Source organism: Schistocerca gregaria, chromosome 9 (genome assembly GCF_023897955.1).
Source record: "Schistocerca gregaria isolate iqSchGreg1 chromosome 9, iqSchGreg1.2, whole genome shotgun sequence".
NCBI classification, from domain to species: domain Eukaryota; kingdom Metazoa; phylum Arthropoda; class Insecta; order Orthoptera; family Acrididae; genus Schistocerca; species Schistocerca gregaria.
The window spans coordinates 232,756,567-232,772,703 of NC_064928.1; the positions used below are offsets into that span (position 1 = coordinate 232,756,567).

At 40.6% G+C, this 16,137-nt stretch overlaps 1 non-coding gene across 1 annotated transcript; it reads left to right on the plus strand.

Moving 5' to 3' along the window:
- The first annotated feature begins 526 nt into the window (after window positions 1-526).
- Window positions 527-601, plus strand: Trnat-ugu (transfer RNA threonine (anticodon UGU)). The gene has a single exon. It is a non-coding gene; the product is annotated as a tRNA-Thr (tRNA).
- Window positions 602-16,137: the final 15,536 nt, after the last annotated feature.

The following is a 16,137-nucleotide window of genomic DNA, read 5'->3' on the forward strand; positions in this document are numbered from 1 at the left end:
AGTTACTGTAAGTAGTGTGTAAACATAGGGACTGATGGTTCAAATGGCTCTGAGCACTTTGGGACTTAACATCTGAGGTCATCAGTTTCCTAGAACTTAGAACGACTTAAACCTAACTAAATTAAGGACATCACACACACCCATGCTCGAGGCAGGATTTGAACCTGCGACCGTAGCGGTCGCGTGGCTCCCGACTGAAGTGCCTACAACCGCTCGGCCACATCGGCCGGTCTATCATGTATTCTAGAAGAGCTGTACGGTCGTCAGTGGCGCCTGTTCTTTCTAGAACAGTTACTATCTTCATATCTATGGTTAAACGTCACCCAGCCATTGACCTTCGTCTGTGCGAATGCGCACAGGCTACCGGAAATCTTACGGGAATCGTCACCTTAGTGTGAGCCAGTAATGAGTGGATGGACAAATACCTATTAAGTACATTACGTAATCGGATTGTGGGCGGTTCGGGGTGTGAGTCTCACGGGAAGCGTGCGAGGGATAAATTCCTGCAGTCGTGCTGTTCATTTGTGCCCTCGATAGCTCAGATGGATTGAGCGTCTGCCTTGTAAGCAGGAGATCCTGGGTTCGAGTCCCAGTAGCGGCACACTTTTCAGCTGTCCCCATCGAAGTATATCAACAACACCTGTCGGCAGCTGAGGGTTTCAATTAATTATCAGTTGTGTAGGTGATTCGATGAACCCTTTGCCAGGCACTTAAATGTGTTTTGCAGGGTATCCATATAGATGTAGATGATAACTCGTCCCGTGTCGCACGTGCTCAAAATGATTCATACTGCAGAATGCATGCAAACATACTCACCGAAAATACGGACGAATATCAAGTGCAGGCTGCCGAGTGCTGCATATCCAGCTTTGACAGATCGGCTTTTCCTGCCAAGAAGAACAGGAAGTTGCTGTCTAGGAACAATCAGAGGTAGAGGAAGGGTTGATAAATACTCCTTGACTTGCAGACTAAACGTAAATAACGAAAATACATTTTTGGTAAAAATTGGTCAAAACATAATCGGTTGCCCTCCGTATTGGATTAGCTGTTTTGAATATTGAAAATCTGACTTCAGATTCGTTTTCAGCGACATTAAAAATATATATGTAACACTCAGTTCATGCAAATCGAAGTAATAATATAACTAAATGTTTTCCCTAAACTTTGAACATATTTTTTTCGGGTAACTATTTTCTCAGAACGGCATGCAGCATAAATTAAAAGTGGTTCGTTCTCTTAACATCTACCTCTGACCCCTAAAAGTAAACACTTTTCTTAGGAACTTATAGCTATAATATGACATTTGTTAATATTAACTAATTTTTGTGTAGGCATAAGGAGTGAAACAAACCCTCAAAAATCGAACTCAAAGTTCGAATTAGCACTGTATCGTTAAATTTAAGGTTGTTTCATTGCGGTTAGGTATACGCTCCCATAAATTTTATGTTTTATCGACTGATGTTATCCATTTTCAATTTCAGAGGAATAATGTAGTATCAACTGATGTTACCCATTTTTGAATTCAGGTAACATATGAGGTGCCACACTGCACGCGCTCTGCGTACTCCAGTCTCGCAGGCCCTTGATCAAATCATAATTACGGGCGCCATTTTTTATTGAAAATCTAAAATTAAGCTCATAGTATTATCACTCGTAATTCCCAAACAGATCTTTCGAATGTATTTTCATTGTCTCAAAAAGAATTTCAAATGTACCCTTTTTTGCTCATTTGTATGAGAACCTGGCCGTAACGCCGGAATATAGTCACGAGATTTTTTTTCAGAGACGCTGTACGTTCGCGAGAAGACTTTCGTTCTGCGCGTGTCGAAGGACATTCCTCAGATATTACTGTGTGTGTGCTACTCAGTCGTGCCATTTAAGTGTACATCTTTGCATAGTTTTCCTTTCACGATGTAAACAGTGTTCCGCTCAGTTGCTAACTGGCCAGTGAGTGGTTCCGAAGGTATCGGATGTGCGGTGCGTTCGGTCCGCTAGGACAACAGCAGACTAGCGTGGTGCGATGGCAGAAGCAGACACTGAGGGAGCTAGCTGCTGGGACGCCAGCGAACAATTTATGCCAAGTAAGACGAAGAGGACTATTCCTATATTACGAGCCGTCTCAAAAGTGTTTACCATTGGTAAATCTTGCTGTTGAGTCTGACAAAACTGGCAGTTTTGCCTAGAGATACATTAGAGAGAGCTACAGGAAATCCCTCCACCCCCCTCAATGAATTTTTGGTTGTGATGACAGGCCGATTGGTAGTGTAGCCCGAGATCTAAGTTAGGTTGGAAGGTGGTAATTTGATTGAGAGTTGTTTACGCCAACGATTATGAATGCCGACTAAACGTTGTGCGAGCAGATTGCCCTGTAGCGTAGCCTAGCGTTTCCGTCCGCGCCACATTTAACACACTTTCTCTAACTGTGTACAAAAGTCTCACAACAGCCACGATAACTACGTTTCTGGTGGGGGGAGGGTAGAGTCCACTATGTAACTTTCACGGCAAATTTTAGTAACCGCGTAAACTAACCGAAATAGAAGCGTAATTTTAACTATATTTCCTTTTGTGGGAAAATAATGGTTCTCCTCTTTCGGCAGCACCTGTAATATGTAGGCGACTTATTAGTTTTTTTTAACTCTGAATCATGATTTCAATAGACGCAGTGCTTTTTTTACGTTACTTGATTTGTGGTCTATAGTAAACAATGCAACGAATTGGTAAATTCTTTGAAGTTTGACGTGTGTTACATAGACGACGTCTGCAATGTTCGTAAGGCCAAGTTTGCATATATTCGGTGTCTGTTTTTTTGGCCATGTACTGTATAATTAAAGGGAGGAGGATTATGTTCAAGGAGCAGTGCATTAGCAGTCTATGGAGAAATTGAGAATTTGGATCTAAAGAACGGCATGCTCGGGCAGTTCGTGCTATTCTGTTGACCACTGTGTAATTCGGACACAGTGATCATTGCCTCTCCCTCGTAACCAGGGGACTCGGGTGCTAATCCTGGTCTGGCACAAATTTTCAACCGTGCCCATTGACTAAAGTCTGTGCCCATTGTCAGCTAATGTCATTGGTTCGGTGTTAAATTGTATTTTGTTCACGATACGTAGTTTGGCTTTTTCATGGATAACAGCTTTGAAAAGCGTACAGGTTATATTGATATTTGCTCGTCGTTAGTCCAAGGCAACTATAGCGATTTATAAACACAGTTGTAGTTCGTATTAAGCCTACATACGTAATTGTGTCCTGTGTTTCTTTACCAAGAACTACTTCGTAAGTAATTCCCTGTAGTGGTATTTTGTTTTAGTATTTTGTTTAAATATTTATAGACTGCAGGCTTGGATGAAATATGAAACACATGTCCGAAGTTCCTGTTGATACTGCAGATACTGTTTCATCCGTACTAGGGGCCAAAACATTTCATCTAATACAGAAGGACACAATTTGTCTCGAGATTTAGCAATTTTTCGTAATAGAGGCCTTGCTTCGATATATTTTTCTCTAATTCTTGTTTGGTTTTAATCTTAAAACACACTAACTCTTCCACCACTTATTCGATATGTGGTTTTATCCATTTCGTAGCCTAGAGTTCCTAAACGGTCGATAATATTAATGATTTCCTTTCTCAATTATATTTTCTGTAAATCTCCTGTTTATGATTATTGCTAACATGTTTCACGTTCTCACTTTTATTATTTTTATTTTTCTAGTTTTGTGCCTTGTAGCCAAATTTTCTTTGAATCTGGTTTTTAATTCTGAAATAGTAACAGTTGAAGGTCAAGAGAAGATTGCGGTCTATTTGAGGAGAGTGGCTTGGAGATTTTTTATAACAGACGTATACAGGTCATGGGGATCCATTTACTTCGAGTGTGATGTAGCCCATTCTCTTGTCATGATCTCGGCTGTATCGTAGCACATTGTCTCGGTTAGGTTGGAGATTTCTGTTGAGAGTTGCCGAAGTCAACGAAAGTGATTACAAAGTAAAGACTGTGCTAACAGAACGATCTGTAGCGTAGTCCAACACGTTCTTTCTGTCCTTTTAAAGCCTCTTTTAATTAAAAATAACTAAAGCTGCAAGATACAATCACAAAAACTGTATTACGTAATAGAGTAATCCCAGACTATTGTTGTGTAAGTTGTGTGCGTACACTATTTTTTTTGTCAGTGAATATACATTTTTTTACTCATTTGCTGGGTTTCAATTTTCCCCGTTTTCTGGCAAAAAACCTTTTCCTGTGAAGGGCCCATTAGCTTGTCGGTTATATTTGTGACTTTCTCGACGGTCAGTAATTTCCTGATAGTCCATCCACCGGCGTCATTGTTAACATCGGATATAGATTTTAGTATTAGGAAGGCTAATATGAAGCTAATGCATAAGTAGGTCTAATGATTAATAAAAATAGGAATGCGGGTAAGCTACTACAAACAGCATAGTGAACGCATTGTTGTGGCCAAGATAGCCACGAATCCCACGCCTACCAAAGCCGTAAAAGTAGTCCGCAGATGATGAAGAAATTGATGAAATGTGTGATGAGATAAAGGAAATCATTCGGATAGTGATGGGAGATGAAAATTTAATATTAATGGGTGACTGGAATTCGACAGTAGGAAATGGAAGAAAAGGAAACGTAGTAGGTGAATATGGAATGGGGGTAAAAAATTAAAGAGGAAGCCGCCTGGTAGGTTTTTGCCCAGAGCATAACTTAATCATAGCTAACACTTGGTTCAAAAATCATGAAAGAAGATTGTATACGTGGAAGAGACCTGGAGATACTGCAATATTTCATATATATTATATAATGGTAAGACAGAGATTTAGGAACCAGATTTTAAATTGTAAGACATTTCCAGGGGCAAATGTGGACTCTGATCACAATATATTGATTATGAACTGTAGATTAAACTGAAGAAACTGGAAAAAGGTGGGAATTTAAGGAGATGGGACCTGAAAGAACTGACAGAATCAGAAGTTGTAGAGTGTTTCAGGAAGATCATTAGGGAACGATCTACGGGAATGGGGGAAAGTAATACAGTGTGATGAGGGATCTGAGTGGTGTACTGTCAAGGGGGAGGGGGTTCCTCAGGGATCAGTGTTGGGGCCGCTCCAGTTCCTTATTTATATAAATGATATGCCCTCAAGTATTATGGGTAACTCTAAAATATTTCTGTTTGCTGATGACACTAGCTTGGTAGTAAAGGATGTTGGGTGCAACATTGACTCCGTTTCAAGTAGTGCAGTACATGACCTCAGTCCATGGCTTGTAGAAAATAAACTAACGTTAAATCACAGTAAGCTTCAGTTTTTACATTTTCTAACACACAATTCAACAAAACCTGACGTTTTAATTTCACAGCATGGGCATATGATTGGTGAAACTGAACGGTTCACATTCCTAGGTGTTCAAATAAATAGTAAGATGTCGTGGAAAGCCCACGTTCAGGATCTTGTTCAAAGACTTAATACTGCCATTTTCACTATTGGAACGGTGCCGAAAGTGAGTGATACTTCGACAAGTAAATTAGTCTACTTTGCTTATTTCCATTCACTTATGTCGTATGGTATTATGTTTTTGGGTAACTCTTCCCATTCTAGATGGATATTTTTGGCTCAGAAACTGGAGGTTCGGGCAAAAAGTGGTGTGAGTTCACGAACCTCTTGTCGACTTCTGTTCAGGGAGTCTGGGTATTTTGACCTTGGCCTCTCAATATGTATATTCCTTATTGTCGTTTCTTGTTACCGATATTAGTTTATTTCCAACAATAAGCAGCTTTCACTCGGTTAATACTCGGGAGAAATCAAACCTCCATTTGGATCGGACTTCCTTAACTCTTGTGCAAAAATGTGTGAGTATACTGCTGCATCCATTTACAATAAGCTGCCACTCGAATTCAAAAATCTTAGCTGTAATCCACGCGCTTTCAAATCGAAACTGGAGTGTTTCCTCATGGGTCACTCCTTTTATTCTGTCGAGGAGTTAATTGAAAAATTAAGCTGATTCTCATTGTACTGCTGATAGCGTTTGCTTAAACTTATGGACTGATTTTCTCTCAGGTTCATGAACATGTATTTCTATCTGTTATTACTTTTTTGTTGTAAGTTCATGTGTCGCCCTAACCGCCAGCTGCTTCACGTCTGCTGTGCAGCGAGCTACCTTAATTTAAGTATTAACTCTATTTTTCTTACTTGCCACTTCTTCTTCCGTGTGTTTTTGCTTTTAGGAAGCTTTAATTGTCGAGTGCTAGTAATAGTGTTACATAGATTTCGTGTTTGTTTTGAATACAGTGAGAGAGAGTCCTTGTAGTCAGCCATAGTGCCAGTAGTGCTAGTGTTTGTTTTGAATACAGTCCAGAGACAGGTAGTGCTATTTTCATTGTTTTCCACAAGAAGTGGTTAGCAATCACAGTTTAGTCAGTAATCAATCGCCTTTAGTGAATTAGCAGTCTACTTAAAAGTTGATTAAGTCTCTTCGGTAAATTGATTCCTTAGGATGGATAGGATGTGTGACTGCTGTGTACGGACGCTGGCCACTCTTCGCGAACAGCTGAGCGTGTTGATGGCCGCGGTCAGCCGTCATCAGGCTGCTGCCTCGGAGTGTAGCGGCAGTGGGGAGTCTGGTGCGTCGCATGGTGCACCCCAGGTATTAGATGCTTCACCCACTGTCCCTGCTGTCGAGAGATCTTCGCGGGTACCGGGCGCGGTTGGGCCACCCTCTCCCCAAGGGGAGTGGCGGGTTCAGTGGTGTTCGCGGCGCACGAGGCGGAGGGTCAATGTGGAGGCTGGCCGTGTGGCATCGCCCGCTCTGCCTGTGAATGGACATGTGGCTGCTCCTTCAGCAAGGTCCGAGCAGGCACACGGGGGGAGGGGTTTATTAGTTATTGGGAGCTCCAACGTTAGGCTAGTGATGGAGCCCCTTAGGGAAATGTTATAGTTCTGGGAGGAGATTTTAATTTTGCTGGATATAGACTGGGAGACTCAAACGTTCATAACGGGTGGCAGGGACAAAGAATCCATTGAAATATTTTTAAGTGCTTTATCTGAATACTACCTTGAGCAGTTAAACAGAGAACCGACTCGTGGCGATAATATATTAGACCTTCTGGTGACAAACAGACCCGAACTATTTGAATCAGTTAATGCAGAACAGGGAATCAGCGATCATAAAGCGGTTACTGCATCGACGATTTCAGCCGTAAATAGAAATATTAAAAAGGTAATAAGATTTTTCTGTTTAGCAAAAGTGACAAAAAGCAGATTACAGAGTACCTGACGGCTCAACACAAAAGTTTTGTCTCAAGTACAGATAGTGTTGAGGGTCAGTGGACAAAGTTCAAAACCATCGAACAATATGCGTTAGATGAGTATGTGCCAAGGAAGATCGTAAGAAATGGAAAAGAGCCACCGTGGTACAACAACCGAGTTAGAAAACTGCTGCGGAAGCAAAGGGAACTTCACAGCAAACATAAACATAGCCAAAGCCTTGCAGACAAACAAAAATTACGCGAAGCGAAATGTAGTGTAAGGAGGGCTATGCGAGAGGCTTTCAATGAATTCGAAAGTAAAGTTCTATGTACTGACTTGGCAGAAAATCCTAAGAAATTTTGGTCCTATGTCAAAGCGGTAGGTGGATCAAAACAAAATGTCCAGACACTCTGTGACCAAAATGGTACTGAAACAGAGGATGACAGACTAAAGGCCGAAATACTAAATGTCTTCTTCCAAAGCTGTTTCACAGAGGAAGACTGCACTGTGCTTCCTTCTCTTGAAGTCGCACAGTTGACAAAATGGTAGATATCGAAATAGACGACAGAGGGATAGAGAAACAATTAAAATCGCTCAAAAGAGGAAAGGCCTCTGGTCCTGATGGGATACCAGTTTGATTTTACACAGAATACGCGAAGGAACTTGCCCCCTTCTTGCAGCGGTGTACCGTAGGTCTCTAGAAGAGCGAAGCGTTCCAAAGGATTGGAAAAGGGCACAGGTCATCCCCGTTTTCAAGAAGGGACGTCGAACGGATGTGCAGAACTATAGACCTATATCTCTAACGTCGATCAGTTGTAGAATTTTGGAACACGTATTATGTTCGAGTATAATGCCTTTTCTGGAGACTAGAAATCTACTATGTAGGAATCAGCATGGGTTTCGAAAAAGACGGCCGTGTGAAACCCAGCTCGCGCTATTCGTCCACGAGACTCAGAGGGCCTTAGACACGGGTTCACAAGTAGATGCCGTGTTTCTTGACTTCCGCAAGGCGTTTGACACAGTTCCCCACAGTCGTTTAATGAACAAAGTAAGAGCATACGGACTATCAGATCAGTTGTGTGCTTGGATCGAGGAGTTCCTAGATAACAGAACGCTGCATGTCATTCTCAATGGAGAGAAGTCTTCCGAAGTAAGAGTGATTTCAGGTGTGCCGCAGGGGAGTGTCATAGGACCGTTGCTATTCACAATATTCATAAATGACCTGGTGGATGACATCGGAAAGTCTCTGAGGCTTTTTGCAGATGATGCTGTGGTGTATCGAGAGGTTGCAACAATGGAAAATTGTACTGATATGCAGGAGGACCTGCAGCGAACTGACGCATGGTGCACGGAATGGCAATTGAATCTCAATGTAGACAAGTGTAATGTGATGCGAATGTATAGAAAGATAGGTCCCTTATCATTTAGCTACAAAATAGCAGGTCAGCAACTGGAAGCAGTTAATTCCATAAATTATCTGGGAGTACGCATTAGGAGTGATTTAAAATGGAATGTTCATATAAAGTTGATCGTCGGTAAAGCAGATGCCAGACTGAGATTCATTGGAAGAATCCTAAGGAAATGCAATCCGACAACAAAGGAAGTAGGTTACAGTACGCTTGTTCGCCCACTGCTTGAATACTGCTCAGCAGTGTGGGATCCACACCAGATAGGTTTGATAGAAGAGATAGAGAAGATCCAACGGAGAGCAGCGCGCTTCGTTGCAGGATCATTTAGTAATCGCGAAAGCGTTACGGAGATGATAGATAACCTACAGTGGAAGACTCTGCAGGAGAGACGCTCCGTAGCTTTGCATGGGCTTTTGTTGAAGTTTCGAGAACATACCTTCACCGAAGAGTCAAACAGTGTATTGCTCCCTCCTACTTATATTTCGCGAAGAGACCACGAGGATAAAATCAGAGAGATTAGAGCCCACACAGAAGCATACCGAGAATCCTTCTTTCCACGTACAATACGAGACTGGAATAGAAGGGAGAACGGATAGAGGTACTCAGGGTACCCTCCGCCACACACCGTTAGGCGGCTTGCGGAGTACGGATGTAGATGTAGATACTGACACGTTCCATGACCTTGAAGATTTGCTCCTCAATTTGGGCCTACGGAACTTGACATGCGCAGAGAAAGAGGGTAACAGAAGATATATTGAATTTAATTTATGAAAGGAGAAAATACAAAAATGCAGTAAATTAAGCCGGCAAAAAGAAATACTAATGTCTCAAAATGAGATCGACAGGAAGTGCAAAATGGCTAAGCAGGGATATCTAGAGGACAAACGTAAGGATGTAGAGGCGCATATCACTAGGTGTAAGATAGATACTGCGTACAGGAAAATTAAAGAGACCTTTAGAGAAACGAGATTCACTTGTATGCATATCAAGAGCTCAGATGGAAACCCTGTTATCAGCAAAGAAGGGAATGCAGAAAGGTGGAAGGTGTATATAGAGGATCTATACAAGGGCAGTGTACTTCAGGACAATATAATGGAAATGGAAGAGGATGTAGATGAAGATGAAATGGGAGATGACATACTGCGTGAAGAGTTTGACAGAGCACTGAAAGACCTTAATCGAAACAAGATCCCGGGAGTAGGCAACATTCCATTAGAACTACTGACAGCCTTGGGAGACCCAACTCTGACAGAACGTTACCGTCTGATGAGCGAGATGCATGAGACAGCCGAAATACCGTCAGACTTCAAGAAGAATGAAATAATTCCAATTTCAAAGAAAGCAGGTGTTGACAGATGTGAAAATTAGCGAACTATCAGTTTAATAAGTCACAGCTGCAAAATACTAACGCAAATTCTTTACAGACGAATGGAAAAAATGGTAGAAGCCGACCTCAGGGAAGACCAGTTAGGATTCCGTAGAAATACTGGATCATGTGAGGCAATACTGACCCTACGACTTACCTTATTAAGTAGATTAAGGAAAGGCAAACCTACGTTTCTAACATTTGTAGACTTAGAGAAATCTTTTGACAATGTTGACTGGAATACTCTCTTTCAAATTCTGAAGGTGGCAGGGGTAAAATACAGGGAGCGAATTCAATTTACAATTTGTACAGAAAGCAGGTGGCAGTTATAAGAGTCAAGGGATATGAAATTGAAGCAGTGGTTGGGAAGGGAATGAGACAGGGTTGTAGACTATCCCCAATGTTATTCAATCTGTTTATTGAGCAAGCAGTAAAGGAAACAAAAGAAAAATTCTGAGTAGAAATTAAAATCCATGTATAAGAAACTAAAACCTTGAGGTCTGCCGATGACTTTGTAATTCAGAGACAGCAAAGAACCTAGAAGAGTAGCTGAACAGAATGAAGTGTCCTGAAGGGATGATATAAGATCAGCATCAATAAAAGCAAAACGAGGATAATGGAATGTAGTCGAATTAAGGTGGGTGATGCTGAGGGAATTAGATTAGGAAATGAGACATTTAAAGTAGTAAAGGAGTTTTGCTATTTAGGGAGCAAAATAACTGATGACGGTCGAAGTAGAGAGGATATAAAATGTAGACTGTCAATGGTAAGAAAAGTGTTTCTAAAGAAGAAAAATTTGCTAACATCGAGTATAGCTTTAGGTATCAGGAAGTCTTTTCTCCGAGTATTTGTATGCAGTGTAGCCACGTATGGAGGTGAATAATGGACAATAAATAGTTTGAACATGAAGAGAATAGAAGCTTTCGAAATGTGGTGCTACAGAAGAATGCTGAAGATTAGATGGGTAGATCACATAACTAATGTGGAGGTATTGAATAGGATACGGGAGAAGAGAACTTTGTGGCACAACTTGACTAGAAGATGGGGTCGGATAGTAGGACACGTTCTGAGGCATTAAGGGATCACGAATTTAATATTGGAGGGCAGCGTGGAGGGTAAAAATCGAGGAGGGAGTCCAGGAGATGAATACACTAAGCAGATTCACAAGGATGTAGGTTGCAGTGGGTACTGGGAGATGAAGCTTCCAGACGATACAGTAGCATGGAGAGCTGCATCAAACCAGTCTGTGGACTGAAGACAACAACAACAACAACAAGGTATTTGTGTGATGTGTAACCTTCAACAGAAGTGGGGCAGACAAGAGGATTAGATTATATGTACTTTCCATTGAAATTGATCCATAATGGGGAGATACTCAATGGGAAAATAATATGCTAATTTATTATCCACAGACCGCAAATGGACTGATCATGAACGAGGAATGAAAATTTGGTCACACTTCTGATAGTACACGTATTATTTGACCCCCCCCCCCTCTCTCTCTCTCTCTCTCTCTCTCTCTCTCTCTCTCTCTCTCTCTCTCTCTCTCTCTCTCACACACACACACACACACACACACACTCAATCGCGCGCGCGCGCTTGTTCTACTAAGTAATTCAATTCATTAATGGTGTCGGAAGAGATGGTTAGCAAGAAATCCTTTAGGCTCCTCGTAAACTGAAATCTGTCAGTAGTAAAGCTTTTTGTGGCTGCCGGCAAGTTATTGAAAACATCGTTCTCCTTAATGATGGAGACTTTCTTGCACCAAAGTAATTAACTTACCAATTTTTGTGGAGATTATTCACTTCTAGTTATGACTTCATGAAATGAGCTGTTGATTTGAAAATATTCATTTGTTTTTAAACACAATATTCACGGGGAGAACGTATCTTCCATCTCCACCATGTTAACTGATCTATTTATATGATCCTTATTCTAAGTTGTGTTATATTAACGGTAAAACACAAAACATTACTTACATGCATTTCCACTGTTTTCCAACAAGCTAACAATTTTTCATGAATAATATATTAATACTGAAATTTTTAGAAAAATTTTGAAAGAGAGGTTTTGCAGGCAAATTTCAAAAATAAAAAGACCATAGTGTTCATTATAATACAACTTCTCCATGGTTTTTAATTCCTACTCCGAAGTTTTCTTTTGTTTTCTTTACTGCTTGCTCAGCAAACAGATTGAATAACATCGGAGATAGGCTACAACCCTGTCTCACTCCCTTCCCAACCACTGCTTCCCTTTCATATCCCTCGACTCTTCATGCCCTCGAGTAAGAAAACTGACCGTTAGAATTCCATGGTTCTGGGATAAATGGTTTGAGAGGAAAGGTACATTTAGTTAGAAAAGTTACGGAAAATTTAAAGTTGCATTGCACTTAACGTCGTACATGCACTCATTTAAATTCATAGTTTCTTTCACTTTCCAATAGTATGCATGCTGTACAAAAACATAACATTTGTTTCATGATATTTACTTTTTTATTTCTTGCAAGTCTTCTAGAACTTCTCTCGAAAACTTTGTGGGTAGATCTTGGCATTTGTTTTGTTCAGAAACGTTATTACTGTAGCAAACAACTGACTACGAGACAAGAAAAAATGTATTCAATAGGTGAAAGCTCAAAAACTACGGGTAAAATGTCCCTAGGCTTATCATCTCAAAGAAGAGATGGCACAGAGAAACAAGTGGGCATGTCTTACATAGCAAGCTGCCATTTAAACCGACATTTTAGTACCTTCAAATAAGGATTTGGAATAAAATACTTTCATATTCGCACTAAGTGTAAATCAAACTGGTACAGTCACCAATAAACAAAATTATTTTCATTGTTTTCGGGGTTCCTTTTGCCTTTCGGAATAAATATATTGCGAATCAGCAGTTAACATGCCTGGTTCCCCAAACAGGAGACGACTAGAAACTTCCGAAATGTGGTGGTGTAGAAGAATGCTAAAAAAGTTTTGATCGAATAGCTGATGGGGAGATACGAAATCAGATTAGGGAGCAGAGAAATTAATGGCACAAATTGACAAAAAGAAGCGATCGTGGGTAAATGTCATATTTCGATTCCACCCATCCGCTGTGACCCACGACGTTCTGCATTACTTTGATTAGTTGCATTTCGAAGGATACCAGTGGCCTTATTAAATGTTAACTGGGATTGCCTTCGTTTCTAGAGCAATTTATAACGTTCGTTAACTATGATTTTTTTCGGAATATATCGTGATGAACTCTGGGAGGAACCACAGAACACAGCTTAAATTGTCGTTGAAGAAACGAGTAGTGATTGTATTTTTATCTTTCTTATCCGACACGTTGGGGAATCCAAGGTATAATGGGGTACACAGTTGAAAACTTTGATTAAATGTACAAAATTGATAAATAAGAGAGTTACAAATTTTTATATGAACACATTATGATGTATTAATCACAAAAATATAAGAACATTGCCATAAAATAAAACAACAATATTTTCTCACTCAAAAACAAATTTATATCATTTGCACGCGGCAGAATGGGGTGGTAAATACAAGTGATTACAAAAACGTATAAAATTATCGGAAATGCAGAAAATATTGGCTTGCTCGGTATTTTTTTTAGTTTAAAGTGAGTATTAATGTCAAACTACAGTTTTCATGTATCGTATCCTTTTCTTGAGGCTGTTTACAAAATTCACACATGGGGAGACACTCATCATCTTCGCTATCTATTCCTGCACAAGAATCGTGTGTCCATTTTTTGCACGTGGAAAAAGCGACCCAACCTCCAACTGATTTTGAATATAACCCACCACAATATACACACTGACAGTCAGAACTTACCTCATAATCACTCTCGTTAGTATAGTATTCTTACTCCTTTCTTCCATTTATCTTCAGGCTCTTTCTCTCGTTTTTGAGTTCTTAATTTTATTCTCTTTCGCAAAAAGTTTTCTGTTTGCTCTTTCTTCTTTGTCAATGTTCTTTTTTCTATTTCTCCCATTAATGACTTTTAACTCTTTTTTTGTACGGCGAATCAGTTAAAACAACGTTGTTCCCCCTTTTCAGTCTCGCTCTTTTCTTGCTTTCGTTAACTTTTGACAAGAAAATCAGAATCTCAGGTGAAATATGAAATGAGGAGGTTGTGTTGTCAGTTGTCATCCAAGAGCACCCAAGATTAGAACAATTAGCCCCAATAACTTTGTTATTCTACGCGGCAGTTCATTGTAACAATTCGCTGAAACCTCGTCCCCTTGATTATCCAGCCCGTTTGAGTCGTCTTTTTCAGCTGGTGTGCTAGTTGGAGGCAATTCAAATTGTTCAGATATAATAACCCCTTCATCTGACGGCCTATCACGTCCGCTGTCAGTTGTGTGTGCCGATAGGAAGTGTGCGTCTTGAATATGGATGGGTCCGTGGGCCATATTGCAGTAGCTTCGAAACCTTTAATAGCGGTTTTCATTGTTGCGCTTTAGACGAAAGCTGAACCAAAAAGCGTTGAAATTTGAAAGATAGTTACGACTTTCCCTGCGTGGCTTCGCAGCCATTTTCGAAGCTGATCACTATAACGAGGATTTATAAAACAAACATCAAGCGGCTGAAGTCTGTGAGAGCAATGTGGTGGTGAAGAAACGCCACTCTCCCTCGCGTAGTCCATAACGTCATTGTTCGTGGTATGAGCTGAGTGGCCATCTGATATAAGGAGAACTGGGACGTGCTTTGATGTCTTAGAAAATACCACTAATTGTGGAAACCATACAAAGAATGTCTCTGTGGCCATCCATGCGGTGCTGTGGACCTCAGCGCAACCTCCTGCTGTCAGTCCTAACTCAAATTCTTTCTGCTTCTTCTTTAGTGGAAAAATAATCGTAGGAGGAATGTCAGCTCCGCTTGCTGACGTACTAATGAGGATGGTTGCAGTTTCGCCCCTTTCTGCAGAGGTTAACGATCGCACTGGACGGTTCCCTTTGCAAGCTGCGATGTTCGATTGGTTTTTAGCATTAACCGAGACGCCTGTTTCATCACAATTAGTTATTTGAGAAGTCATTAGTTTGTGATTGTCAGTTACATTTGTTAGCAACGAAAAAAACCTATCGACAGCTACTTTATTAAAATCAATGATTCTTGTACCAGATAATGCTTCGGGCTTGCGAACAAACCCGCATTTGCTTCTTCATTGTTTCGTGATGTAATAAAGATTTCGATTTGTTTTGCTCGAAATTTTCGAAAAGGTATCTGTAAAAACGTGCAAAAATTGAAATGGCAAAACTGTGCACCTGCCGAAATACGAGTGCGTATACTCATTTGAAAACATTTTCCTACACCGCTTCTGATACGCTAGAGGTTACCGCACAGTAAACAACAATTGTAGTTGACCGTTTGCCTGCATCGTATAAAGTACGGCCAATAAAATATTTTTGTAGGGGGGACACATCATCTCATTCTAAATGGAGAGTTCATCTATACGTGTAAAAGTAACCACTTGTGCCAGAGGGAAGTGTGTTGGGAGCCTTATTGTTCCTGTTGTATATTAACATTACAGATAATATAAGTAAGCTCACATATTTCGAAAATGATGCCGATATCGACATTGAGGTAACAAAGGTCGTGTGAAGCGATATGCACATACAGGGGATAGTAAAAATGTGACCACCTATACTTGCATCTACATGGATACTCTGCAAGTCACATTTAAGTGCATGGCACATTGTTCATCGAACCACCTTCACAAGTCTCTATTATTCCAATCTCGCATAGCACCCGGAAAGAATGATCACCTGTCTTTCCATACGAGCTCTGACTTCCCTTATTTTATCGTTGTGGTCGTTTCTACCTACGTAGGTCGGTGTCAACAAAATATTTTCGCATTCGGAGGAAAAAGTTGGTGATTGGAATTTCGTGAGAAGATACTGTCGCAACGAAAAACGCTTTTCTTTTAATGATGTCCAGCCCAAATCCAGTATCATTTGTGTGACACACTCTCTCATATTTCGCGATAATAGAAAACGTGCTGCCTTTCTTTGGACTTTTTCGATCTACTCCGTAAGTCCTATCTTGTAAGGATCCCACATCTTCCAGCAGTATTCTAAAAGAGGACAGAGAAGCGTAGTGTAGGCAGTCTCCTTTGTAGGTCTG